This window comes from Dermacentor andersoni, chromosome 5 (genome assembly GCF_023375885.2).
Source record: "Dermacentor andersoni chromosome 5, qqDerAnde1_hic_scaffold, whole genome shotgun sequence".
NCBI lineage: Eukaryota > Metazoa > Arthropoda > Arachnida > Ixodida > Ixodidae > Dermacentor > Dermacentor andersoni.
This window is the reverse complement of record NC_092818.1, coordinates 748,993-775,824: the sequence shown is the minus strand read 5'-3', so window position 1 is coordinate 775,824 and position 26,832 is coordinate 748,993. Positions and strand designations below refer to the sequence as shown.

The 26,832-nt window shown below is 48.1% G+C and overlaps 1 protein-coding gene across 1 annotated transcript in view; it reads right to left on the bottom strand.

Moving 5' to 3' along the window:
* spab (space blanket) overlaps window positions 1-26,832 on the bottom strand; it is a 326,364-nt gene that overhangs the window by 168,276 nt on the left and 131,256 nt on the right. The window lies entirely within an intron of this gene.

Genomic DNA, 26,832 nt, shown 5'->3' with positions numbered 1-26,832 from the left:
CCACAATCTAGGTATACGGCTGGCAACAGGCGCGTTTAGGACAAGCCCTGTGGAAAGTCTGTATGTTGAAGCGAACGAATGGTCCCTACACCTACGCAGAACATATCTAAACTTTTGCTACTTTTTAAAATGCAAATCGAATGACGAACATCCGTGTTACTCAACCGTACTTGACTTATCTTCTGCAAGACTTTACCGTAACCGCCCATCCGTTCGAGCTCCTCTGTCTGTGCGCTTAGAACAGCTGGCTAATGAAACCGGTATTCAACATCAAGAAACAGTCCTAATGACTCCCACTAACCTTGCACCACCTTGGGAATGGCAGTCTATCCAGTGTGATATGTCTTTCGTCGCAATAACAAAACATGCGCCTGAGGTGCATATACATTCACACTTCCTCGAACTCCAGGCGAAGTACTCCTGCGCAGAGTTTTATACAGACGCTTCAAAGTCTGCTCATGGTGTAGCTTATGCAGCGCTCGGACCTTCATTTTCAACGTCCGGTGCATTAAATCCAAACACCAGCATTTTCACAGCGGAGGCATACGCGATCCTCTCTGCTGTGAAACATAAAACAAACAGGTATAACAAAGGCTGTCATATTCACAGACTCATTAAGCGTTGTTAGTTGCATATCAAGTCTACGAAAACACAAAAACCCCATCCTTAATGAAGTGTATAACCTTCTATGTTCAGCATACATGTCTAACCAAATGATTGTTCTTTGTTGGGTGCCTGGCCATAGAGGCCTAGAGGGCAACGTAGCTGCTGACGAAAGGGCTACATCCGTACCTTTTTCTGATGAAAACATTAATATACCTGTACCCTACACAGACCTGAAGTCATTTTTACAGCATAAACTACGGAAATATTGGCAACGGCAATGGGACACTCAGGTATTAAACAAACTGCACCTAATCAAACCGAAAATAGGAAACTGGATCTCTGAGAAAACAACGCGACAACAGGAAGTACTGCTCTGTAGGTTAAGAATTGGGCACACCTATAGCACTCACTCGTATATTCTAACTGGAACTAACCCTCCGACATGCACTAGGTGTGGAAGTAGACTTACAGTCCTTCATGTTCTCGTTCAGTGCCCATTATTAGAAATAGAGAGAAAAAAGTTCTTCCCTTCCTTATACAGTCATAATATACCTCTGCACCCAGTCTTCTTTTTAGGCAATGACCCTCTATTTAATTTTAAATCAGTGCTCAAGTTCTTAGAAGAAACTAATACCATAGAAATCATTTGGCCAGGCTATTTGTAGCACAGCCTCTGCTTAGAGGCTGTAGCTGCAATGAAATCACTTACACAGCACATGCCTCGCAGCCTTTGCACTGAAGGGCTCTGCAGAGGCACTGGTGCTGCTATAAATTAACATGTTTTAGTATCTTATCGTTCTCAACGTAGTTTAACAACCATAGGACTCACTTTTCATTGACCTTATTTTAATAGATACAGATTTTACGCCATTTACAGCGAATATTTTAGGCCAATATACAGGCATATTCATCGATACTCATTGCCATTCATCACCAAATGTCATGGCGCTCTTTGGCCATTTCTGGCCCTTGCGCCAAGAAACGATATCCATCAATCAATGAATGCGCTTAAAAAATAGTCGATATTATTATTTATACAATACTGCAGGCCCAAGTGGGGACCCAAGCAAGAGGGCAGAATACATAAATATTTACACATACACGTATATACAGGGTGTCCCAGTTAACTTGGACCAAGATTTAAAAAAGAAACACCAAGAACTCTAGAGAAATCGTACCGACTGCATAGTAGCGGCAGTCGTATGTACTTACAGCCAGTATATTTTCATCACGAAGAATTAATTGGTTGATTGGTTTTACTTAGTGAACTTTTTAATTATTCCTTGAATCGCAAACATATTAATTACAGTGTTGTAGGGCACCTTAAATAACCTCCGAATCACGCATTTATTTCGTGCTTAAGTGCTCCTGGTTGTTTTTTACAAGAAAAAACGAAAACCCTCGAAATACGCGAAATACGAAATAGATGCGCACTCGCACGCTGCTACTCAAGCACCTACAAGCAACCATTGAAAGATATACGGCTGCATTCTCTTATCGCCGCATTGCACAAGGCTCTGCGACGCTTATCAATGCGTCAGCGGTGTGTTCTCTTGATGCCACGACCATTACATAGCGTGAAGCCCGGTATCAAGCTGTCACCGCTAGTTAAACCATGTATCCGTGGCTATTCGCTTGGGAGCGCTTGAGTAGTGGCGCGCGTACACATATCCATTTCGTATTGTGGATGTTTCACGCGCTTTTGTTTTTTCTCGGAAAAACCAACGAGACAAAGCTCAGCACTAAATGGCGGTTCGGAGGTTATTTGAAGTGCCCTACAACATTGTAATTGATACGTTTGCGATTCGAGCAATAATTAAAAAGTTCACTAATTAAAAGTAATTAAATAAGGAATACTTCATGATGAAAAAAATGCTGATCATGGGTGCATGCGACTACGGCTACTATGCAGTTGGTACAATTTCACTAGAGCTCTTGGGTATATTTAAACTCTTGGTCCAAGTTAACGGAGTCACCTTGCATATATACATACACACATGAAAAAGAAATACAAAAGTAATGCAATATATGTAATGATAAAAAAAAAAGAAAGCGACGACTACATAAGTTTAATAGAAGGTACACTAAAGGAATACAACTTGACAAATATTAGAACAATATCACAAGCATATATGAGCACTTGCAACCATTATCGCGAAACTGAAGTGATAATACTGAAAATAATAGAATAAGGAAGATGTGGAATGCATCGAACAAAATTCACGTGTAAAAAAAAAGAAAAAGAAAACCGTAACAAAGCTTGCCGACACAGCAATACCGTTAACGTTAAAGACACATGCGTTCAATAGAATGGGTGTTTATCAGTTGTAATAATGGCAGAGTGTTCCAATCTTTACAGTGCGCGGGAAGAAGGAAAACTTATAAAGGTTAGTTCGGGTGTTATAAGGAGTTGAAGAATCAGCGTTACGAGGCCGTGTTCAATGCGCTGTAAGTGGTTTAACATAAGCCTGTGGGTGGAGGAACGAACAGTTGTTTTTAAGCCAGAAATGAAATTTCAGTCGTTGTATATCCCTACGTAGCTGTAGCGTTTGAATATTATGTTGATTCATTAGGCTAGTAAGAGAGTCACTCAGTCTATATTCAGAAAAAAATTAACTTGACAGCTTTACGTTGGACCATCTCTAAAGCGTTAAGGTTAATTTTCTTAAAGGGATCCCACAAAATGCATGCATATTCTAGTTTCGGTCGGATGAGTGAAGTGTAAGCCAGTAATCTAGTACCAGAGGGAGCGTGCTTTAATTTGTGCCTGAGGAGACAAAGCTTCCTGAAAGACGAGTTAGATGCGTTAGAAATGTGGCTATTCCAGCTGAAATCATTGGTTATCGTGATTCCAAGATATTTATATTGGCTGACTTTGGTCAGCGGTTCAGAACCGAGGTGATAGACAAACGACATTTTTTGTTAGCGACATGTAAACAGTTTTTTCTCGGTTCAATTCCATGCCCCACCGACTGCACCAGGACAGAATGTTTTGAAGGTCAGAGTTAAGCATTAATTGATCTTCATGGCAAGTAACCTCGTTCAGAGAATCGTCAGCGAATAGCCTATTTTGAACAGGATGGCAAATTTAGTTTGTGATGTCGTACATGTATATTAGAAATAGTAAAGGTTCTAGCACGCTACCTTGAGGTACTCTACAGGTTACTGAAAGTTCGTTAGAAGAGTAATTATCGATTGAAACAAACTGCTTGCGATTAGACAGATAAGCCGCCACCCAGTTAATAATATAGGCTGGAAGGTCTCCAGACTGTAGTTTTTGTATAAGTTTATTGTGAGGAACAAGGTATTGTGAAAACAATTCGCTGCAATCACTTGCCCGACATCGTTTTTCGAAAATGTATCTTTTTTGGCTAATCAATAACCGGCTTTTTCACGCGTTATTCTTTCTGTTTTTATGCACTTGCGAAAATGTAGCTTTCTTGTACAAATTTTTCTGTATACCTGTGTTTATGATTGCATTATCAACTGTACCCACCCCTTATGTAACACCCCTAGCAAAGGGGTCTTCAAGGAAATAAAACTGAACTGAACTGAACTCAACCGCTTTCTTAAAGTCTAAAAATATAACGTCACGTTGGCTTGATTTGTAACGAGCACCTGCAAAGCTGTGAATAATCGTGGGTTATTGTGTTACAGTAGAAAAAGCCTTCCGGAAACCATGCTTATGAGGAGACAGTACGTTGTTGTCACTTCTTAATTAGGTTATTTCGTCAGCTATAATATGTGCGATTAACTTGCAACATGATGAAATTAGTGATATCGGACGATAACTAGTTACTAGTGTTTTGTCGCCTTTTTTAGGTATGAGAACAAGACGTGCAGTTACCAAGTCTGTAGGAAGATTAGCTGAAAATAACGAAGAACGAAAGATAACAACAAGAAAAGGGGCTAATGCTTCAGCACACCTGTGCAGAAAAGCGTTGGGTATGTTTTCTGGTCCTGGAGATGACTTAGCTTTGAGGTTCAGCAACATCAACCCTACACCCGGTTGCGAAACAATATTGAAGCTCGAGTTACATGACATGCGATTAACGTTTATGATGATGATGATTTGTGGAGTTTATTGGCGCAAGGGCCAGATATGGCCAAAGAGCGCCAAGTCGATGATTAGTGCTTGTCAATGACATGTGAGTGTCGATAGTGGGGAGTATATGATACACGGCTGTATAGTGGCCTAAAACGATTCGCTAAAATGTGTAAAATATACATATGGTGCAATGTGGCTTTAAAAGGGCCTAAAATTTATTCGCTCTGAGGTGCGTAAATTTCAAGTATAAAAAATGAGAGTGATTGATCGTTTCTGTGATGACAATAGATGTTTCTCGGGATGAGGGACGATCAGTAAAATATGTAGTGTTTCTAGCACTAGTGCCTCAGCAAGGCCTTGAAGGCAAGGGCTGGGAGGCACGTGCTCTAATAGGTGTTTTCATTGCAGCTACGACCTCCAGGCGGAGGCCGTGCTACAAGTAGCCAGGCCAAATGACATTTAGGGTGTCAGTTTCAAATAAAAAGTTTAACACTGATTGAAAAGTAAAAAGGGGGTCATTGCTGAGAAAGAATGCTGGGTGTAACGGTATATGTTCGAGATAAGCGGAGGGAAAGTACTTTTTCTTTCTGCCTCTATTTCAGCGCATTGGATAAGGACATGGATAACTGTAAGCCTCTTGCCACATTTGGTACATGTCGGAGGTTCACTTCCTGTCAAAAGGTAGGAGTGAGTGCCGTAAGTATGTCCTATTCTTAATGTGCAAAGAAGCACTTCCTTATGCCTTGCTGTTCTTTCGGATATCCAGTTGCCTAATTTGGGTTTGATAACGTGTAGCTTATTCCCTTCTGCTTTATTCCATTGATCCTGCCAGTACTTCCTCAGTTTATGGCGTAAGAAGGGCTTAAGTTCTGTTGCTGGTAGGGGCTTATTTACATTCGTTTCATTTAAGGCGACTGACGTTGCACTTTCGTCAGCAGCTACATTACCTTTTATGCCCCTATGGCCAGGTACCCAGCATAGGACGATGTTTTGGTTGTATATTAATGCTAAGCATAGTTCTGTGTATAGTTCATTAAAAACAGGGTTCTTATGTTTTCGAAAACTCATTAAGGCTCTTACTACGCTTAATGAATCTGTGAAGATGATGGTCTTATTGAGATTTCTTTGTCTGATGTGTTTTACAGCTGAGAGTATCGCGTACGCTTCAGCCGTGAAAATACTTGCGTTAGGATTTAGAGTACCGGAGGTGGAAAAAAATGGTCCAAGTGCTGCATACGCAACACCAGCAGATGATTTGGAAGCATCTGTATAAAACTCGGCACAGCAGTACTTCGCTTGGAGTTCGAGGAAGTGTGATCGTATGTGTGCCTCAGGTGCATGTTTCGTTATTTCGACAAAAGAGATATCGCACTCCATGGTCTGCCATTCCCAAGGCGGTGGAAGGCGAGTGGGAGGCATTAGAATATTTTCTGGGATATAAATATCTGTTTCTTCTGCCATTGCTTCCAAGCGCAGGCTCAAAGGAGTTCTAATAAGTGGGCGGTTACGGTAAAGCGTGGCAGCAGACAGGTCGCTAACGATGGAATGGCATGGATGTTCGGTGTCAGATTTTGCCTTAGTGTAGTATGAAAAAGTTAAGAATATTCTACGTAGATGTAAGGAACATTCGTTGGACTCAACGTAGAGACTTTCAACAGGGCTCGTTCTAAAGGCGCCTGTTGCCAGTCGTATACCAAGGTTGTGAACTGGGTCTAGAATCTTTAGCTCACTCTCAGTTGCGGAGTGGTACACTACGGCTCCGTAGTCGAGGCGTGATTGTACGAGACTCTTGTATAAGTTAAGCAGACACTTCCTTTCACTGCCCCAAGTTGTTCGAGAAAGCAGCTTGAGGAGGCTCATGGTCTTCAGGCACTTTTCTTTAAGATATTTTAAGTGGGGAATGAAGTTGAGTTTTGTGTCCAGGATAACACCTAAGAATTTGTGTTCAAGGCTGACGGTTAGTCTTTCTCCCTTAAGGTTAATGTCTGGTTCTGGTAGTACACCTCTCTTGTTTGAGAACAGGACACATGTGCTTTTTTGGGTGTTCAGTCTAAAACCATTCTCATCCGCCCACTTTGACAATCTATTCAAGCCAAGCTGTAGCTGCCTCTCGCAAATGCTAAGGTTACACGACCTGAACCCTATCTGTACATCATCCACATAGACGGAGTAGAAGAGTGGGCGAGGCAATACGGTGTGGAGGGAGTTCATTTTAACAATAAATAACGTACAGCTCAGTACTCCACCCTGCGGTACACCTGTCTCCTGTAAAAATGGTCGAGAGTGCACGTTGCCAACTCTAACACGAAATGTCCTGTCAGAGAGATAGCTTTCAGTTATTCTCAGCAAGTTGCCGCGAATACCCATTGCAGAGAGATCACGAAGGATCCCGAAGCGCCACGTAGTATCATACGCCTTCTCCATGTCAAGAAACACTGATAACACAAGCTGTTTGTGGGCAAACGCTTCCCTGATGTACATTTCCATGCGTACAAGCTGATCTGTCGTCGATCTGCCTTCTCTAAAGCCACATTGATATGGGTCTAATTTCTTGTTAATTTCTAGATAATGTACAAGGCGACTGTTTACTATCTTCTCAAAAACTTTGCATAAGCAGCTCGTCAATGCTATAGGCCTATAACTAGTTGCCAAAGAAGGGTCCTTACCCGATTTCAATATAGGAATTATGATGGCCTCTTTCCAAGCAGAGGGAATGTGGCCGGACGACCATATAGAATTGTAAAGACAAAGAAGCGTTTTTTGTGTTTCAGGCGGCAGGTGTTTTAGCATTTCATATAGGATGCGGTCAGAACCGGGGGCAGATTTGTTGCAGCTATTTAGTGCTGCCTGAAGTTCCGCCATGGAAAAAGGTCTATTGTATGCCTCGCATTTTGTGCTTTTCCGTTCTAATGGTTGTCTTTCTATTTGCCTTTTGTATCTTTGGAATGTTTCAGAGTAGTGCGACGAGCTGGAAATCTGTTCGAAATGTGCGCCAAGAAAGTTCGCCTGGTCTTCCATGCTGTCGCCTTGAGTATTCACCAAAGGCAGCGAGTAAGGCTGTCGACCCTTTATTCTATTCACTCTATTCCAAACCTTTGTTTCATCAGTGTATGAGTTAATACCCGATATATACTTTCTCCAACTCTCTCTTCTAGCTTGTCGCCGTGTTCTCCGACCCTGGGATTTGACCTGCTTGAAATTGACTAGATTTTCTACTGTCGGAGAATCCCGAAGTAAACCCCATGCCTTGTTTTGCTTCTTTCGCGCTTTCCGACACTCGTCGTTCCACCACAGAAGACGGCGTTTTATGGACAATCCACTTGTTACAGGGATACATTTGGAGGAGGTGTCAAGGAGAAAAACCGTAAAATATTCAACCGCAGCGTCTATGCTTAAAGCACACATGTCGTCCCAGGATAAAGAAGCAAGATTTTTGAACTTTTCCCAGTCAGCTGAGTCAGTTCTCCAGCGAGGTAGTTGTGGAAGGCATTCATTAGAGGTTGGTGTGGTTAGAACCACAGGGAAGTGGTCACTCCCGTAAGGGTTTTTAATAACTTTCCATTTAAAGTAAGGTAGAAGAGTTGGAGATGCAATGCTAAGATCTATTGAGGAGTATGTTTTGTTTGCCAGATTGTAATACGTGGGCTCCTTCCCATTCAAAAGACATGCACCTGAAGAAAAAAGGAACTGTTCAATCAGGCGACCTCTCGCGTCGCCGCGCGAGTCGCCCCATAGGTTGCTGTGTGCATTTAAATCTCCAAGCACAAGATATGGTTCGGGTAACTGATCTATTAATGTTTGGAATTCTTGTTTTTGAAGCTGAAAATGCGGCGGTATGTATAAAGAGCAAATGGTTATCAGTTTATTTAAAAGTACACCACGAACGGCTACTGCCTCAAGGGGTGTTTGTAGCGGTAAGTGTTGACAGGCTATAGATTTGTCAGCTATGATGGCTACGCCGCCGGATGATGGGAGGGCATCATCGCGATCCTTCCGAAAAATAACATACTGACGTAGGAAGTGTTTATGATTAGATTTCAAATGAGTCTCTTGGACACACAGCACTTTTGGAGTTAGTTCTTTAAGGATTTCTTGGACATCATCGAGGTTGCAAAGCAGGCCTCTGACATTCCACTGAATAATTAGTGTATCCATATTAAAATAAATATTGTGCTATGTGTCAAAGAGAATGAACTTGATTTAGCTTACAGCGCCCTTTTGAGGCCCTGTAATTGGAGTTTTGTCTTTTCGGGAGCGGTCGACAAAGTCGCGCCGCTCCTTAGGCGTCAACTGCGCCTTCTGACAGGGTGTTGTGTCCATGGCCTCTTGAGAGGCACTGGACACGCGCTCTTGCGAGCGCTGTGTTTTCCGCGAAGGCCTTGTCTCTAAAGACAAGGCCTTGGAGCCCACCGTCCTGGTGGTTGGTGGGCTTGTCTTGACCTCGGAGCTGGGCTGACTGGTGCCAGCACCAGTAGAGGCCTCCGCTGTGGACAAATTCGGGAGAGGTAGGGCAGCCTTCGCTGCTCCCACCGTGGGGGCGGGTGGCGTTGCAGCACGCTCGCTATGCGTGGCGCTGGCGTCCGCCAAGTGCCGTTGTGGTACTGCCCCCCGACGTACCACTTCGGCGAAAGATGTGCTCTGTGCAAATGTTGGTGAGATGCGTTGTCTTGCTTCTCTGAAAGTTATGTTTTCTTTTACCTTTATTGAAATTATTTCTTTTTCTTTCTTCCAGACTGCGCATGATCGGGAATATGCTGGGTGACCACCATTACAATTGCTACAACGGGGCTCAGCCTTGCAGTCATCTGCAGAGTGGTCATTGGTGCCACATTTCGCGCATGTTAGCCGCCCTCGGCAGCTCTGGGAAGCATGACCAAACCTCTGGCATTTAAAACAACGTCGAGGGTTTGGGATGTACGGTCGTACTCTGATTTTGGTATATCCAGTCTCTAATGTCTCTGGTAACGTGCTAGAGCCAAAGGTAATAATCAGGTGCTTATTTGGCAGTTCCTTGTTGTCACGTCTAATCTTTATTCTTTGTACACTTATTACGCTTTCATCCTTCCATCCTTCCAGGAGTTCTTCTTCGGTCAAGTCCATCAAGTCTATGTCAGAGATTACGCCTTTGGCCGTATTCATGGTTCGGTGTGCTGTCACACTGACAGGGATATCTCCAAGTTGTACAAGGTTTATTAGCTTGTCGTGTTGTGCTTTGTCTTTTAGTTCTAGTAATAGGTCCCCACTGGCCAGCTTGGTGATTTTATAGCCGCCTCCAATGGTCTCTGCGAGATGCTTCGCGACAACGAATGGTGAAATTGTTCTTGCTTTCTTGTCAGGTTTCTCACTGTGGACAACATGAAATTTCGGGAAAGTCTGAGTGCCTTTTAAAAAAAAACTGAAACGTAGCATCGGTGCGCCCCCTTTTAGAGGGACGATCGGTACAGAAGGGGTTGGAAGTGCCCATGAAATGTGTTGAGTATTCAGCGACGATGCCAGTCACCCACCACCGAGCCCAACAAGGGGACACGGCAGGGTATGCGGTGAAGCAAACCCTACCATGCCAACTGTACATCGTCGCTATAACCACATATGTTATAACCAAGGTAGGTCATAGCACACCAGGTTAACCCTCGCCGCCAGGAATGTTGGAAGTTATCAGAAGAAAAAGAAGACAGGAAAGACTAAAAGTGAGAGATAAAGACGAAGATTCGAGGAGGGAAAGACAGGAAAAGGCGACTGCCGATTTCCTCCAGGTGGGTCAGCCTGGAGGTGCCGTCTGTGTGAAGCCGAGGCCGAAGAGGTGTGTTGCCTCCGCCGGGGGGCCTTAAAGGTCCAAACACCCAGCATCGACTCAACCCCCAGGATCCCCTTTTCCCCAGACACGGCTAAGCCGCGCACGGCTACACGCGGGAGGGTCCAACCCTCGTGTGCTCGGGTCCGTGGTGTCGCAACACACCAAACGCCTGCTTGCGCAGACGCCCCTGCGGGGCGATTAACGTTTATACCATCATCTAAATTTGAGAAAAGACTCTGAAAATAATTATGAAATGCTCCACGATGCGTTGTTTTTCGACAATCACATGGCCCTCGTTAACAATTCGGTCAATTGACTTGGCTTTTGCGGTTAGAAAAGTCCAAAATTTTGGGGGCGACGTTTGGGTGAAATTTGGCAATGTATGGTGAAAATAGCAGCGCTTAGCTTTCCGTACTTCTTGGTTTTGTTTATTTTGGATTTCGTAATCTGCAACACGTGAGACACATTGTCGTCTTAAGTATTTGACTTCTCTATTAAGGTGCAAGATCTCTCGTTATCCAGGGAGTAGTCTTGGAAGTTTTTTTAGTTTTATTGGGAATAAAGGTGCTAAGGCAGTGAGTGATAATTCCTTTAAATTTATCTCAAAACACAGTAGCATTGTTACCGTGAAAGTTATCAAGGCATTGTTGAAGATAATTCAAGACACTTTCGTCTCTGGCACGAGAAAAATTTTTAACAGTGGTTGTTTTACATTTTTCGGTGCTAAGCACTTCCAAAGAACAATAAAAATAGACCTGACTATGATCAGAAATTCCAGGTTCAAACGAAACAAAATAGTTTTTTAACCAACGACTTACGAAAACGAGGTCAGGTATGGTTGCTGACGTGCCATAGGTGCGCGTTGGCTGTTTTACAACCTGGTGTAGATTGTGAGAGAGAATGATGTCATGCGACACAAAAGTAACTGAGCACGTGCTGGTGGGCGAATTGGTTAGCAATGATTACAACGAAAGCGCCAAATAAAACATGGACGAAAGAAGGAGACACGAGACAACCAGTGTAGCGCCTACGTAGTTGTCTCGTGTCTCCTTCCTTCGTTCGTTGTTTTATTTGGTGCCTTCATTGTAATCAAGACCGAAAGACTGCGACAATCACTTCTAATCGTGCTATAGCAGCTAGTATCCTGCGCGAGGTAGCAGACTGGTTTAAGCCACATACTCATCGATGGTCCGCCATGCCCACTGAAAGTGTAGGTCTGGAGCTGTTCCCTTATAAACTGATTCGTCGATGTCACATGAATAGGTGGCGCCTCAAGTGGCGCGTCCCAAAACAGCGAAGGATTGGCGTCATGCAAGCAGTGACATGGCCGCAGTGTCGTAGTTGGGGTCCAAGTGCACATGGCGAAGTTTGGCAGATAGGGATGGTCGATTGCTTTTCTTGAAGACTGATCAGGCTGTGGCAGTTGTGGTATCGTTGATCCGGCCGGGCCATGAGCAAGCACCTGCACTAGGTGGCAGAACGGTTTAAGCCACATACTCGTCGATGGTCCGCCGAGCCCACTGAAAGTGTAGGTCTGGAGCTGTTCCCTTCGAAACTGATGCGTCGACGTCACGTGAAGAATAGGTGGCGCCTCAAGCTCAAGTGACGCGTCCCAAAACAGCGAGGTACTGGTGTCTTGAAAGCAGTGACGTCGCATCGTTGTCGTAGTTGTGATTACAACGAAGGCACAAAATAAAACAACGGACGAAGGAAGGAGACACGAGACAACCACGTAGGCGCACTAACAACTGAGCGTTTTATTTCTTGACACAGGAATAAATAGCTGCTGCCAAGGATCGTTGTTTTATTTGGCGCCTTCGTTGCAATAATGTATAACCAGCTCGCCCACCAGCACGTGCTCGTAGTTGTGGTCCAAATGCACGTGACGAAGTTTGGTAGATAGGGATGGTCGATTGCATTTCTTGAAGACTGGTAAGGCTGCGGCATTTGTGGTATCGTTGATCCGGCCAGGCCATGAGCAAGCACCTGCACGAGGTAGCAGAACGGTTTAAGCCACATACTCGTCGATGGTACGTCGTGCCCACTGAAAGTGTAGGTCTGGAGCTGTTCCCCTATAAACTGAGGCGTCGACGTCACATGAATAGGTGGCGCCTCAAATGACGCGTCCCGAAACAGCGAAGTATTGGCGTCTTGAAAGCAGTGACGTGGCATTGGTGTCGTAGTTGCGGTTCAAGTGCACGTGGCGAAGTTGGGTAGATGGGGCGGTCGATTGCATTTCTTGAAGACTGGTGAGGCTGTGGCAGTTGTGGTATCGTTGATCCGGCCAGGCCATGAAGAAGCACTTGCACGAGGTAGTAGAAATGTTTAAGCCACATACTCGTCGATGGTCCGCCGGGCCCACTGAAAATTTTTTCTGTAAGCTTTGGACGCACTGTTCATACCCGGATTTGGATCACTGCTTGTCCGGAATTGAAAGATTGCTTGCGTATGATGACCTCATAGAGCATGTTGGATGCGCATGCGCCTACATTACAATGAAAGGACGCTGTACCGTGCTTGCTGCCGTAACTTCGTGCCCTCTGCAGTCTTAGGTAACTATCATAGAAGTTTACACTATTTGAATTGCTCGGCCGAATGCGCGTGACTGCTGTGGGGCGGCGACAAACAAAGAGGAAGAGAAAGGCCGATTTCTGGGCTTAGGGCGCAGCCATGCGGACTACCTAAGTTGCCTGGCCTCGCCTTTCGTGCCGAAGGAGCGGGGCAGTCTGTCTACCCAACGCTGGAGTTCCTGGGTGTGCAGGCAGAACAGGGCGGGCTGTTTTTGGGCTGAACCGGACTGCTCCTGTGCTATGCAAGTATCCGACGTCGGCGAGTTCCGGTAAAGCCAAGCCTTCTGAACGGACTACCCTGTTGTGTGCAGACGTCCCGACCCAGCTGTCACGCGAGTGGCTCGTCGTATGCCGGGCCTCCGCCCTGGCCTCCAGCTCTGCGCCACCCGCTGCTCGAGATTCATCGTTGCGGCTCTTCGTACCATGAGTGTGTGATACCAACAAGCGATCAGACGTCTTCCTACATTGACGCTGTGCAGGACTACCTAAGCGACAGACACACCTGAAGTGAATCGTGCGTGTGTACGCTATTCTAGTCCCGTCCCCGAGTCATTAAATACTCTCTGCGTTTATTGTGCCCTCCCGGTGTGTTCGAGGCCTGCGCCCACATACTCCTATCGCAATTTTGACCAGCCTGCCAGGATTTTCAAACCCACAGGAGGGGCCATGGAGATTGAGCGGTTGTATGTTATAGGAGAGAGGAATGGCAGGAGCGCAGTTAAAGCGCTGGGTTGATACACATATCGTGAGGGAACGCGATCAGCGCGCCCAACATCGGAAATACGTGAAAGCGCAGGTAGAACAAGAGCGCCTATGATTGGAAGTGGAAGAACAAGTGCGAAAGCTTGAGATCGAGCTCCAGGAAAAGACTGCTAAAAAGACGGGTACGAGGGCGGCTCCTGAGCTATTCAATCGGCATAAGTTGACCCCCCCCCCCGTTTAAGAAAGCCCGGGATAATTTAGACGCCTACTTGCAACGTTTTGAGCGAGTGGCAACAAGTCAAGAATGGCCCCGTGAAAAATCGTCACTCTCCCTCTGCATCTGCCTGACAGGAGAATCATTGACGGTCATAGGACGGCTTGATTCGAATGCAGCCCTAGACGACGACCAGCTGCAGGCTACTCTCCTTAAGCAGGTTTCGGTGCATTGCCGAGGGATACCGAGAGCAGTTTCAAAACGCAAGGCCCGGGGACAATGTGACTGGCCTGCAATATGCACGTGGAATATTGGGTTAAAGGGAAGCTGAAAGGTTTTCCAGAAAAAATGAGTGAACATCTGTACATAATGCTTTTCAACCCTCCGAATTCGAATATCGTATCGAAATTGAGCGAAAGAAAGCGTAAATATATTTTATTTCGACGAAAAGTGCAGCAGCGGACACGCCCAGCTCGCGCGTCTCGTTTCCGCCTGTGATTGGTCGGGCGCCTCGTGACGTCAACACTAGTAACCGACCGCTGCCGCTACACATGAAGCGCGGTGCCAGGTAGTTTGGTGCTGCTTTTCTGAGACGGTAATGGAAACTTTAGAGAGACTGCGTTTTTCTGAGGAGTTCGGCGTTACTCCCTACATGTACGAGCCGATTGCGAAGAGCCGGCCTCTCGAAGAAGCAAACGATGCTGGTGCGAGCAGTGCTTTCGACGCGAACGAAAGCAAAGTCTTGGGATCTCCTCGTGTTGGAAATGCTCTTTGGTGAGTATGTTTTTTGCAAAGCGATCTAGTGATCTCGGCGATCTTTCGAGGATCTAGTGAGCTCGTTTCCGGTCAAAGAACTGTAGTGTTGTCATGCCTCCTCGTGGAACGTAAGCGGGGATGCGATCGTCGGACTTTGTGCGCTGTCCAAAGCTGTCGGCAATCTACAAAGACGGTTTAAACGCGTGAAAAGCTTCCCGGTTCATGCAGTACGTGTAGTGACCTTCATCTGTTGACTACCACGTTGACTATCACTGACGTTGATTACCACTCACGTTGACCACCACGCACGTTGACTACCACTCTGCATACACGCAGACGCACCAACAAAGGAATGCAGGGTCGATCGAAGCAGATTACGATGGCAGGCACGCAGAAACAAGCGCGGTCAGGCATGGTCGCGGAAGCTGCGAAGGAACCAAACACTAGAGTTGACGTCACAACACCGCGGTTTCCGGTCTCCGCTCGCATCGTCAGCCTCAGCAGCAGCGCGCGGCATTCGATGGGGGCGGAGCTACAGCGCAATTTCAACCGACGATTACGTCGCTCCTAATTGAAAAAAAAACCCCAAAATTTTACCTACATGGTTTATAAGGTTCCCGCATCCGTATATGAGCGTCTTATTGAATTCGACAGACTCTTCAGCTTCCCTTTAATTTGACCGCTGGCTTGAAATGTTCCATATTGAGAGGACCTTCGACTCTCTCAGGGACACCACGATTGCTGAACAGTTTTTGAGATGTTCTGCGTCGCTGCGAATGTTCCTGAAAGAAAGGAACTGTAAGACCCTCGCTACGTTATCGAAAAATGCCGATTGTTTGATAGAGGCACAACACCTGACTAATCTAGGTATAGCGCGTTCTCGAAGGAGTTCGTGTTAGACTCTGCTCGCAAAGCTGAACCTTCAACGACGATGCCGCGCACAACTAATCGCTATTTGTGATAAATCGAGCTTCGGAGTGCTATTCCTGGACTAAAGAGAAGTCTGCAGGGCGCGGATGGTCCGGCAGAAAGGGTCATGAAGGGGGAGCGTCAAGAAGGAAAAATCAAGCACAAGCTTCGTGTATTCTGGCTCCGTCGCAAGTCGGAAAACTGACAGAAGAGGGTGGCGGATAGGTAGTGTTTCAAGGTGGCGAAATGGTCCGAAATGTGAGTGAGAATCTGCCAGTGGGAAGAGGCTTCCTCGAATCATAACCGATATCTGTCCTACGAGACACTGGCTGCAACTCCCATCACTTGTCCATACGCAGCCATCAAAAGACGTCGCCATTTCGAACCAACTGACAATGGATCAGCGACTCCAGGTTGAAGCTGTCCTTCTAACCTACGACGATATAGTCTCTGATCTACCTGGAAAGACTGATGATGTCTTGCAGTGTCATTTGAAACTGGCTACTACTGCGTTTATACAAGTCCGGCAATACCCCATGCTATTTGCTGTCAATAATACCGTAGAGCAAGAAATCCAGGACACGCTTGTTGCGGTTTGCGCCAGAAGTGCCGAAAATGATCACACAAGTTCGGGGTCAACGACGTTTATCAACCCATGCTTGTGGGTTAAGGCTCGGGCAAGCAAAGGGCACCGCTAGCAAACGACACTCTGCTTCTAACATTTAACGGCGCAGCGCACTTCGCAGAGTATTTCAAGAAATGAAGCGCCAACGGTAACTTCAGTAACACTTCATTTGGGCTTAGATGGTACATAATTCTGAACTTAACGTTACAGCGCAAACACCTAAGACGATCCACAAAAAAAAGACACGACACACACTGGCGCCAGTGTGTGTCGTGTCTTTCTTTTTGTGGATCCTCTTAGGTGTTTGCGCTGTAACGTTAAGCCAACGGTAACGGCACACAAAAGAGGAACAACAGACAGGACAGTCTGTTGTTCTGTCCTGTCTTTTGTTCCTTCTTTGTGTGCCGTTACCGTTGGCACTTCATTTTTTGAAGGCTATGCACCAACTAGCCCCACAACGCGTTTTACTTCGCAGAGTACTCTTAACATGAGCGCCAGCCGGCACAACACCACCTCCCTTTTTAATAACGCACACAGTCATTCAGATTCCTGCTTGGAATCTATCTGGTGGTTGACGATTTCGCATGGGGTAGCGTCTGGACTCGGCGGGTGCTGGTGTTGTCTGTCGCGTAACCGGAATTACCCTGGTCGGTTGTGGACTGGAAGGAACTAGTGCGCCGCCTGTCCCAGGATAAACCAGGAACTCGCTGGTCGTAACTTCGCCAGCTGTTCCATGCCTAGGAGTAACGTCCTCTGCAGGCCTCTGTAGCAGCTGATCCTGGTGGCGACGCCAGGTGAAGGTGCACCTCCGGGTAGTTGCACGTACTTGGAATGAGACAGGTCCTATTTGAGCAACAATCACATCGGGAGCCCACTTTGGTTTTACACAATAATTAGGTGCGAACACGCTGCAGCCTACGAAGAAATGACGTTCGCGACACGGACGACTTAGTGCCTGAGTGCACTGTCTGTGTGCTACTCTTTCCCCCATGAAAGACTTTACGGCACCTAGCCGATTGCGTAAGCGTCGTCCCAGGGGCAAGGCCGCTGGTGATTCACGAGTCGTCACATGCGGCGTGTTGCCATACGATAGCAAAAATTTATGCAGCTTTACCTGTAGTGTTTCTTCTGTGGCCTCTTTGCGGAGCGCACTCTTTAAGGTCTTAATGAAACGCTCTGCTGGTGGAGCTGGTGTGGTAGGGAGCCGTGAAGACGTGCCGCGCCCCAATTGCCTGCACGAAGCGCTTGAACTCCTGCGAAACTAACTGAGGTCCATTATCAGAAACAATTGTTTCAGGGAAACCAAAACGTGCGAAGAGCTCAAACAATGAATCGTGCTTTCTGCAGTTGTCGATTGCAGTTCGAAAACCTCTGGCCATTTAGAATGTGCAGCGACCACCACTAAACGCATGGTATTCTGAAAAGGTCCCGCAAAGTCTACGGGAACACGCTACCACGGTGAAGTCGATCATGACCACGGGTGAAGAGGTTCAGTTGATAGGAACGTTACGTTACTTTTGACAACTAGCATAGCTTCTAGTGTGAAGTTCGAGGTCCGCCTCAAGTGTTGACCGCCACACGTAGCTGCGTGCTAGTTCCTTGCGGCGCACGATGCGGGGATGGCCGTATGGAGTTCGTCCAGAACGAATCCTTGCAGCTTTGCAGGGACGACTACTCTTGCGCCCAGCATGACGCGTCCCCGATGCACCATCAGTTCGTTGCACCTGCGAAAAAAAGGCTTCAGCTGCTCAACCGTGATCGACGTGGGCCATCCCACACTTGTGAATTCCTTCACTTCACAAAGAATTCGGTCTTTACTCGTGGCAGCCGCGATATCTCCACTAGAAACAGGCAACTAGTCCAATGGCAAGGAATAAAATGCTTCCTCTGGTTCTTTGGTTTCCGCTTCAAGATCTAGCAGCGGCAGACGCGAGCAGAAATCGGCTTCCACGATCTCGCTCGATTTCTTGAAAATAAGATTCTACGAATACGCTGTCAACAGGCGTTGCAAACAAGCAGCCGCGATGGCGGGAATCCCGGTTGTCGGGCCCAATATTGTTTGAAGCAGCTTATGGTGTGTGACCAAGGTGAATGAGCGCCCATACAGATAGAAGTGCAACTTCTTTACACCAAAAATGATGGCTAACACTTCCTTCTCCAGTTGACTGTATTTCTTTTCCCCTTCAGATAGAGTTCTTGAAGCGTAAGCAGTGGGCTGTGCCCTTCTGTCATCATAGACATGAAATACGAGTGCTCCTACACTATACTGCTACGCGTCGCGTCGTCTTTCAGGGTCATAGTGAGCGAGCGTAGGTGGTTGTGCCAATACACCTTTAACTTGGTTAAACACCTTTCTAGCATGCTCGTCCCAGTGCTACGCTACCTTTTCTTGCAGAAGTCTGAAAAATGGTTGAGCTATTGTTGCTAACTGGGGCACGAACTTGCTGTAATAGTTGAGAACGCCAAACAAATATTGAAGCTGCTTCTTTGAATTCGGCTCTGGTGCCTGAAGAAGTGCGTCAGCCTTATCTGACAATGGGGAAATGCCCTCAGCGCTGATTTTGTGGCCAAGGTAGTGAAGTTCGCTTTAAAAAAACGAGGACTTCTCTTTCTTTACCCTGAAGCCTCGGCCTTGAAGATGCTCCAGCAGCGCTTCGACATTAGTTAAGTGGTCTTCTATTGTTCTTCCAGTTACCAAAATATCATCTACGTAGCAGCAAACATCCTTGAGGTGCTTGAACATTGTGTCCTTTATCTTTCGGAAAATTCCCGGCGCGGAGTCGATTCCAAAAGGTAATCTGTTCAGAACAAATAATTCCTTGTGTGTATTCAAGGTTATGTATTGCGTTGAGGCATAAGCCATGACCACTTGCTGATAAGCGCGGTTCAGGTCGATCTTTGAAAAAGCGTGCCTCCAAGAGAGCCGCGAACAAGTCACCGACCATGGGCAACGGGTAGCCTGCGAGGTCAAGGCACGAATTCACTGTCACCTTATAATCGCCACAGGGGCGTATGCCACCGTCTTTCTTGATAGCAGGTACTACTGGCGTTGCGTAATCTGATGTGCCAACGGCCGTTATGATGCCGATTTTTTCCATCTTCAAAAGCTCTGCCTTAACCGCCTGTTGCACTGCGAACGGCACGTTTCTTGCTTTGGGAAACTTCGGTGCCTAATTAGGCTTGAAATGCAGCTCGGGCCTTTCTTCTGTAATCATGCCTAACTCATCTTTCAAAAGAGAGTCGTACTTTGTGAACAAAGCGTGCAGCCTTTCTTCTAAACGACAAGAAAAGGGCAGCTTTGACCAAGGCAGATGGTGGACGTTGCAGATTTTGCTCCACTGCAGCCTAATTGCATGAAGCCATTCCCGGCCGGTGGTGTACACGTAGAACACCCGCCTCGCGTGCAGGAGGTCTGTGGTTCGAATCCCAGTGCCACGCAATTTTCCACCGGATTAGAAAAATTAAAAATCCGCGTGTTGATAAAATTGTTTAAACAGGCCTGGAGTGTGTCCTGATCCCGGTGACCAGAACCGGTAACGCACTCCCCCACCAGAGCAGGATTGGCCGCCCTGGTGCAGTACTTGGCCACTACCTCCTATATGAACACAATAATCAAACCCCGGCCCTCAGTCCCCAGCAGCTGCGAAGCAACTGACCATGGCGGCTGTCAGACCTCCGACGCAACAGAGGGTGCTAAGAATCCCTGGCTCCGGACAGGCCACCATTGGAACATGAACCTGGCAACGTTTAACGCTAGAACGTTATCTAGTGAGGAGAGTCTAGCAGACATATTTGGGGAATCAGCGGGCAATAAATGGGTTATAATGAGGTTAGGAGGACAAGTGATGCATATACGGTGCTAAAAAGCGGGCACGTCCTGGGCTACCGGAGCCTAGCGGAGAGACGAGAACTAGGATTCGGATTCCTAATTAATAAGGATATAGCTGGTAACATCCAGGAATTCTATAGCATTAACGAGAGGGCTACAGGTCTTGTTGTGAAACATAAGAGGTACAAAATCAAGGTCGCACAGGCCTCCATCCAGTCATGATGACCAGGAAGTCGAAAGCTTCTATGAAGAAGTGGAATCGGCGATGGGTAAAGTCAAAACAAAATACAGTATACTGATGGGCGACTTCAATGCCAAGGTAGGCAAGAAGCATGCTGGAGACAAGGCAGTGGGGGAATATGGCATAGGCACAAGGAATAGCAGGGGATAGTTCTTAGTAGATTTTGCGGAACAGAATGATATGCGGATAATGAATATCTTCTTCCGCAAGCGGGATAGCCGAAAGTGGACGTAGAGGAGCCCGAACGGCGAGACTAGAAATGAAATAAACCTCATACTCTGCGCTAACCCCGGCATCATACAAGATGTGGACGTGCTCGGCAATGTGCGCTGCAGTGACCATAGGATGGTAAGACCTCGAATAAGCCTAGACTTCAGGAGGGAACGGAAGAAACTGGTACATAAGAAGCTGATCAATGAGTTAGCGGTAAGAGGGCAAATAGAGGAATTCCAGATCAAGCTACAGAAGAGGTATTCGGCTTTAACTCAGGCAGAGGACCTTAGTGTTGAAGCAATGAACGACAATCTTGTGGGCATCATTAAGGAGTGTGCGATGGAAGTCGGTGGTAACTCCATTAGGCAGGATACCAGTAAGCTATCGCAGGAGACGAAAGATCTGATCAAGAAACGCCAATGTTTGAAAGCGTCTAACCCTACAGCTAGATAAGAACTGGCAGAACTTTCAAAGTTAATCAACAAGCGCAAGACAGCTGACATAAGGAAGAATAATATGGATAGAATTGAACATGCTCTCAGGAACGGAGGAAGCCTAAAAGCAGTGAAGAAGAAACTAGCAATTGGCAAGAATCAGATGTATGCGTTAAGAGACAAAGCCGGCAATATCATTACTAATATGGATGAGATAGTTCAAGTGGCTGAGGAGTTCTGTAGAGATTTATACAGTACCAGTGGCACCCACGACGATAATGGAAGAGAAAATAGTCGAGAGGAATTCTAAATCCCACAGGTAACGCCGGAAGTAGTAAAGAAAGCCTTGGGAGCTATGCAAAGCGGGAAGGCAGTTGGGGAGGATCAGGTAACAGCAGATTTGTTGAAGGATGGTGGGCAGATTGCTCTAGAGAAACTGGCCACCCTGTATACACAATGCCTCGTGACCTCGAGCGTACCGGAATCTTGGAAGAACGCTAACATATTCCTAATACATAATAAAGGGGACGCCAAAGACTTGAAAAATTATAGACCGATCAGCTTACTGTCCGTTGCCTACAAAGTATTTACTAAGGTAATTGCAAATAGAATCAGGAACACCTTAGACTTCCGTCAACCAAAGGACCAGGCAGGATTCGGTAAAGGCTACCCAACAAAAGACCATATTGTCACGTGGTCGTGACGTTGAATAACACAGTAGCAGTACTGTGAACGACAAAACTAACTTTTATTGGGCGAACCTGTGCCCACAAAACAGGCTACACTTATAGCACAACGATAGCGGCGAACACGCTCGGCGATCGTCGAAAATCTGCTCAGCGGGTCAAGCGCGTCGGCTTTTATACAGCAGTCGTCGAATGTTCCAGACTAATTGCTGGGACCCGCGCGTATTCCACAATGTTCTACGCCATTCGCGTCAGGCGATGAAATCAGATAACATAAGGTTCGGCGACAACAGACAGCCGGGTAGAATCATCGATAACTTTCCAGAAACGTCGGATACATGCAGGCGCGTCCGTCGCTGTGCGATTACAGTTGTTAAGCGGCGAAACGTGGTCGCCCGATAAAGATAAGTACACGTGTCATTACCCCCCTCTTAAAAAGCATCGCCCCGATGCTGCTAACAAACGAAAGTAACAAAGAAAAGCACTCGTAGCAAAGAAAACAACAAACTAAGGAAGTTCATCAGCGTCCGTAAAATGGTTTAAGGCGCACCACGTGGACCACTTCAGATCGTGCGCGGCGCCGTTGTGAGTGCGAAATGCCGTCTGGCACGACCTCATAGTCTAGTGCACCAATACGTCGGATGACCTTGTAGGGTCCGAAATAGCGTCGCAGCAGCTTCTCACTGAGTCCTCGCCGGCGTATCGGGGTCCATACCCAAACACGGTCGCCGGGCTGGTACTCGACGAAGCGTCGTCGGAGGTTGTAGTGTCGGCTGTCGGTACGCTGCTGGGTCTTGATCCGTAGGCGGGCGAGCTGTCGGGCTTCTTCGGCGCGCTGGAGATAGGTAGCGACGTCAAGATTCTCCTCGTCAGTGACGTGCGGCAGCATGGCGTCGAGCGTCGTCGTGGGGTTCCTGCCGTAAACCAACTTGAATGGCGTGATCTGTGTTGTTTCTTGCACCGCCGTGTTGTAGGCGAAGGTGACATACGGCAGGACCGCGTCCCACGTCTTGTGCTCGACGTCGACGTACATCGCTAGCATGTCGGCGAGGGTCTTATTCAGCCGCTCCGTAAGACCATTCGTCTGCGGATGGTAGGCCGTTGTCCTCCTGTGCCTTGTCTGACTGTAGTTCAGAATGGCTTGAGTGAGCTCCGCTGTAAAGGCCGTTCCTCTGTCGGTGATGAGGACTTCTGGAGCACCATGTCGCAACAGGATGTTCTCGACGAAAAATTTAGCCACTTCGGCTGCGCTGCCTTTCGGTAGAGCTTTAGTTTCAGCGAAGCGGGTGAGATAGTCCGTCGCCACGACAATCCACCTATTTCCGGAAGCTGATGTCGGAAACGGTCCCAACAAGTCCATCCCGATCTGCTGAAAAGGTCGGTAAGGAGGCTGGATCGGCTGTAGTAATCCCGCTGGTCTTGTCGGTGGTGTCTTGCGTCGCTGACAGTCGCGGCATGTCTTGACGTAACGGGCGACATCGGTGGTTAGGCGCGGCCAGTAATACCTTTCTTGTATCCTCGATAGCGTCCGGGAGAAACCGAGGTGCCCAGCGGTCGGATCGTCATGTAGGGCGTGCAGTACTTCTGGACGTAGCGCCGACGGAACAACAAGAAGGTAGTTGGCGCGGACTGGTGAGAAGTTCTTCTTCACGAGTAGGTTGTCTTGAAGCGTGAACGAAGATAATCCACGCTTAAATGCCCTTGGGACAACGTCGGTGTGCCCTTCCAAATACTTGATTAGGGCTTTTAGCTCCGAGTCTCCTCGTTGCTGTTCGGCGAAGTCTTCCGCGCTTATTATTCGAAGGAAGGCGTCGTCATCCTCGTCATCTTGCGGCGGCGGGTCAATGGGGGCGCGGGATAGGCAATCGGCATCTGAGTGTTTTCGTCCGGACTTGTAGGTTACAGTGATGTATTCTTGTAGCCTGAGGCTCCACCGTGCCAGCCGTCCTGAGGGGTCTTTTAGGTTAGCTAGCCAACACAACGCGTGATGATCGCTGACCACCTTGAATGGCCTGCCATATAGGTAAGGGCGAAATTTCGTTGTGGCCCAAACGATGGCGAGGCATTCCTTTTCGGTTGTAGAATAATTGCCTTCTGCTTTTGACAATGATCGGCTAGCGTAAGCTATCACGTGTTCATGTCCATCTTTTCTCTGGACTAGGACGGCACCGAGGCCTAGGCTACTGGCGTCAGTGTGTATTTCGGTATCGGCGTGCTCGTCGAAGTGCGCAAGTACGGGCGGCGACTGCATGCGTCGTTTGAGTTCTTGAAATGCGTCGCCCTGTGGCGTTTCCCACTTGAACTCGACGTCACATTTAGTTAGCTGTGTCAGCGGCTCAGCGATGCGTGAAAAGTTCTTGACAAATCGCCTGTAGTAGGCACACATGCCAAGAAATCTACGCACTGCCTTCTTGTCGGTGGGCTGCGGGAACTTTGCAATGGCAGCTGTTTTCTGCGGGTCGGGGCGTACTCCGGATTTGCTGATGACGTGGCCTAGGAATAGAAGCTCATCGTAAGCGAAGCGGCACTTTTCTGGCTTCAGAGTGAGCCCTGATGACTTGATGGCCTCTAGTACTGTGGCAAGCCGCCCAAGGTGATCGTCAAAATTTTCGGCGAATACAACGACGTCATCCAAGTAAACGAGACAGGTCTGCCACTTCAATACTGCTAAAACCGTGTCCATCACGCGCTGGAACGTTGCAGGCGCCGAGCACAGTCCAAATGGCATAACCTTGAACTCGTAGAGGCCGTCTGGGGTGATGAAGGCGGTCTTTTCACGATCTCTTTCGTCGACTTCTATTTGCCAATAGCCAGACTTGAGGTCCATCGAGGAGAAGTATTTAGCGTTGCAGAGCCGATCCAATGCGTCGTCTATCCGTGGGAGAGGGTATACGTCCTTCTTCGTGATCTTGTTCAGACGACGATAATCGACGCAGAAACGAAGGGTTCCGTCCTTTTTCTTCACCAGCACAACAGGAGATGCCCACGGGCTTTTCGACGGCTGGATGATGTCGTCGCGCAGCATTTCGTCGACTTGTTCTCTTATAGCTTCACGTTCTCGCGGCGAAACTCGGTAAGGGCTCTGGCGAAGTGGTCGAGCGTACTCCTCGGTGATTATGCGATGCTTGGCGACTGGTGTTTGTCGAATCCTCGATGACGTCGAAAAGCAGCCTTTGTATCGCTTGAGCAGACTTCTGAGCTGCTGTTGCTTAATCATGGGGAGACTTGGATTAATGTCGTAGTCTGGTTCGGCAACCATGGTCGTCGGGGTAGATGCGGCGGAATCCGAGAGGACAAACGCATTGCTGTTTTCCAGAATTTCCTCGATGTATGCGATCGTCGTGCCCTTGTTGATGTGCTTGTACTCCTGGCTGAAGTTTGTCAGCAACACTTTCGTGTTTCCTCCGTGCAGTCGAGCGATCCCTCTTGCGACGCAAATTTCACGGTCTAGCAGTAGACGTTGGTCGCCTTCGATGACACCTTCTAAGTCAGCGGGTGTTTCGGTGCCGACCGAAATAACAATGCTGGAGCGAGGCGGGATGCTCACCTGATCTTCGAGCACACTCAAGGCGTGGTGACTACGAGGGTTCTCCGACGGTATCGCATGGTCTTCCGACAGAGTTATTGACTTCGACTTCAGGTCGATGACTGCGCCGTGTTGGTTGAGGAAGTCCATGCCGAGAATGACGTCTCGTGAACACTGTTGGAGGATAACGAAGGTGACAGGGTAAGTCCGGTCGTGAACGGTAATTCTTGCCGTGCACATTCCAGTCGGCGTTATGAGGTGTCCTCCGGCGGTACGAATTTGAGGGCCTTCCCACGTAGTGTTAACTTTCTTCAACTGGGCGGCGATGTGTCCACTCATGACGGAGTAATCAGCCCCTGTGTCGACTAAGGCGGTGACTGCGTGGCCGTCGAGAAGCACGTCGAGGTCGGTGGCTCTTTGTCTTGCATTACAGTTCGGTCTTGGCGTCGGATCACGACTGCGTCGCGTTGACTTGTGGCTGGTGTGTGACGTCGTCAGGTCGTCTTTCGTCGTCGGATTCTTTCCTTCCAGACTTCGTCGGGACGGCGGCGTGTCGTTATGTCGTCGAGGTAGTTTCTTCGGCGTCTTCGTCGGCGGCGGAGGATCTTCGACAGTTCGACGGACAGCAACCGCACCTCCATCGGTTGCTGCTTTTAGTTTTCCGGATATGGGCTCGCTGACCGGCCCCGAGCTGGGCCAGTGTATGGTCGGCGCTGCGGCGACAGGTAGCGGCCTGGTGATGGTGAACGCGACGGTCGTCGAGAACTCCACTGAGTAGCCGCGAGGTAGCCAGCGATATCGCGAGGGCGTTCACCTTGCTGCGGGCGCGGAGCGTTGACGGCGAAACCTCGCAGTCCCATTTCCCGGTATGGACATCGTCGGTAGACGTGACCAGCTTCCCCGCAGTGGTAGCAGAGCGGGCGGTGGTCAGGAGCGCGCCAAACGTCGGTCTTCCTCGGGTAGCTCCGCTGGGCGACGGGTGGGCGCGCTGTCGGCGGCGGCGGCGCTGGTCGACGGAATTGCGGCGTTACAGGGCCCTGGCGCGGTCGCTGAGGAGGGCCTTGACGGCGTACGACGGCGGCGTAGGTCATCGCTTCGGTTTGGGGTAATTGAGGTTGCACCTCCGGAACTCCAAGCGACCGCTGAACCTCGTCTTTGACGATGTCAGCGATCGAGGGCACTTGAGGCTGCGATGACGGGAAGATCTTCTGAAGCTCCTCTCGTACGACTGCCCTGATAGCCTCGCGCAGGTCTTCGGAGGCCAGTGATTGAACTCCGGCATAGTTTGTAGCGTTGGTGCGGCGGTCGAATTGCCGGTTTCGCATCTCGAGTGTCTTCTCGATGCTAGTGGCCTCGCGAAGAAACTCGTCGACAGTCTTCGGTGGGTTTCGCACCATACCGGCGAAAAGTTCCTCCTTAACACCACGCATTAGTAGCCGGACTTTCTTTTCCTCGGACATTTCCGGGTCGGCGTGGCGGAATAGGCGGCTCATTTCTTTTGTAAAAATCGCGGTGGTCTCGTTGGGCAGCTGCACTCGGGTTTCCAGTAGTGCTTGGGCTCGTTCTCGGCGTACGACGCTTGTGAATGTCTGCAGGAAGCCACTTCGGAAAAGGTCCCAGGTCGTTAACGTGGCTTCTCTGTTCTCGAACCACGTCCTGGCAGCGTCTTCCAATGCGAA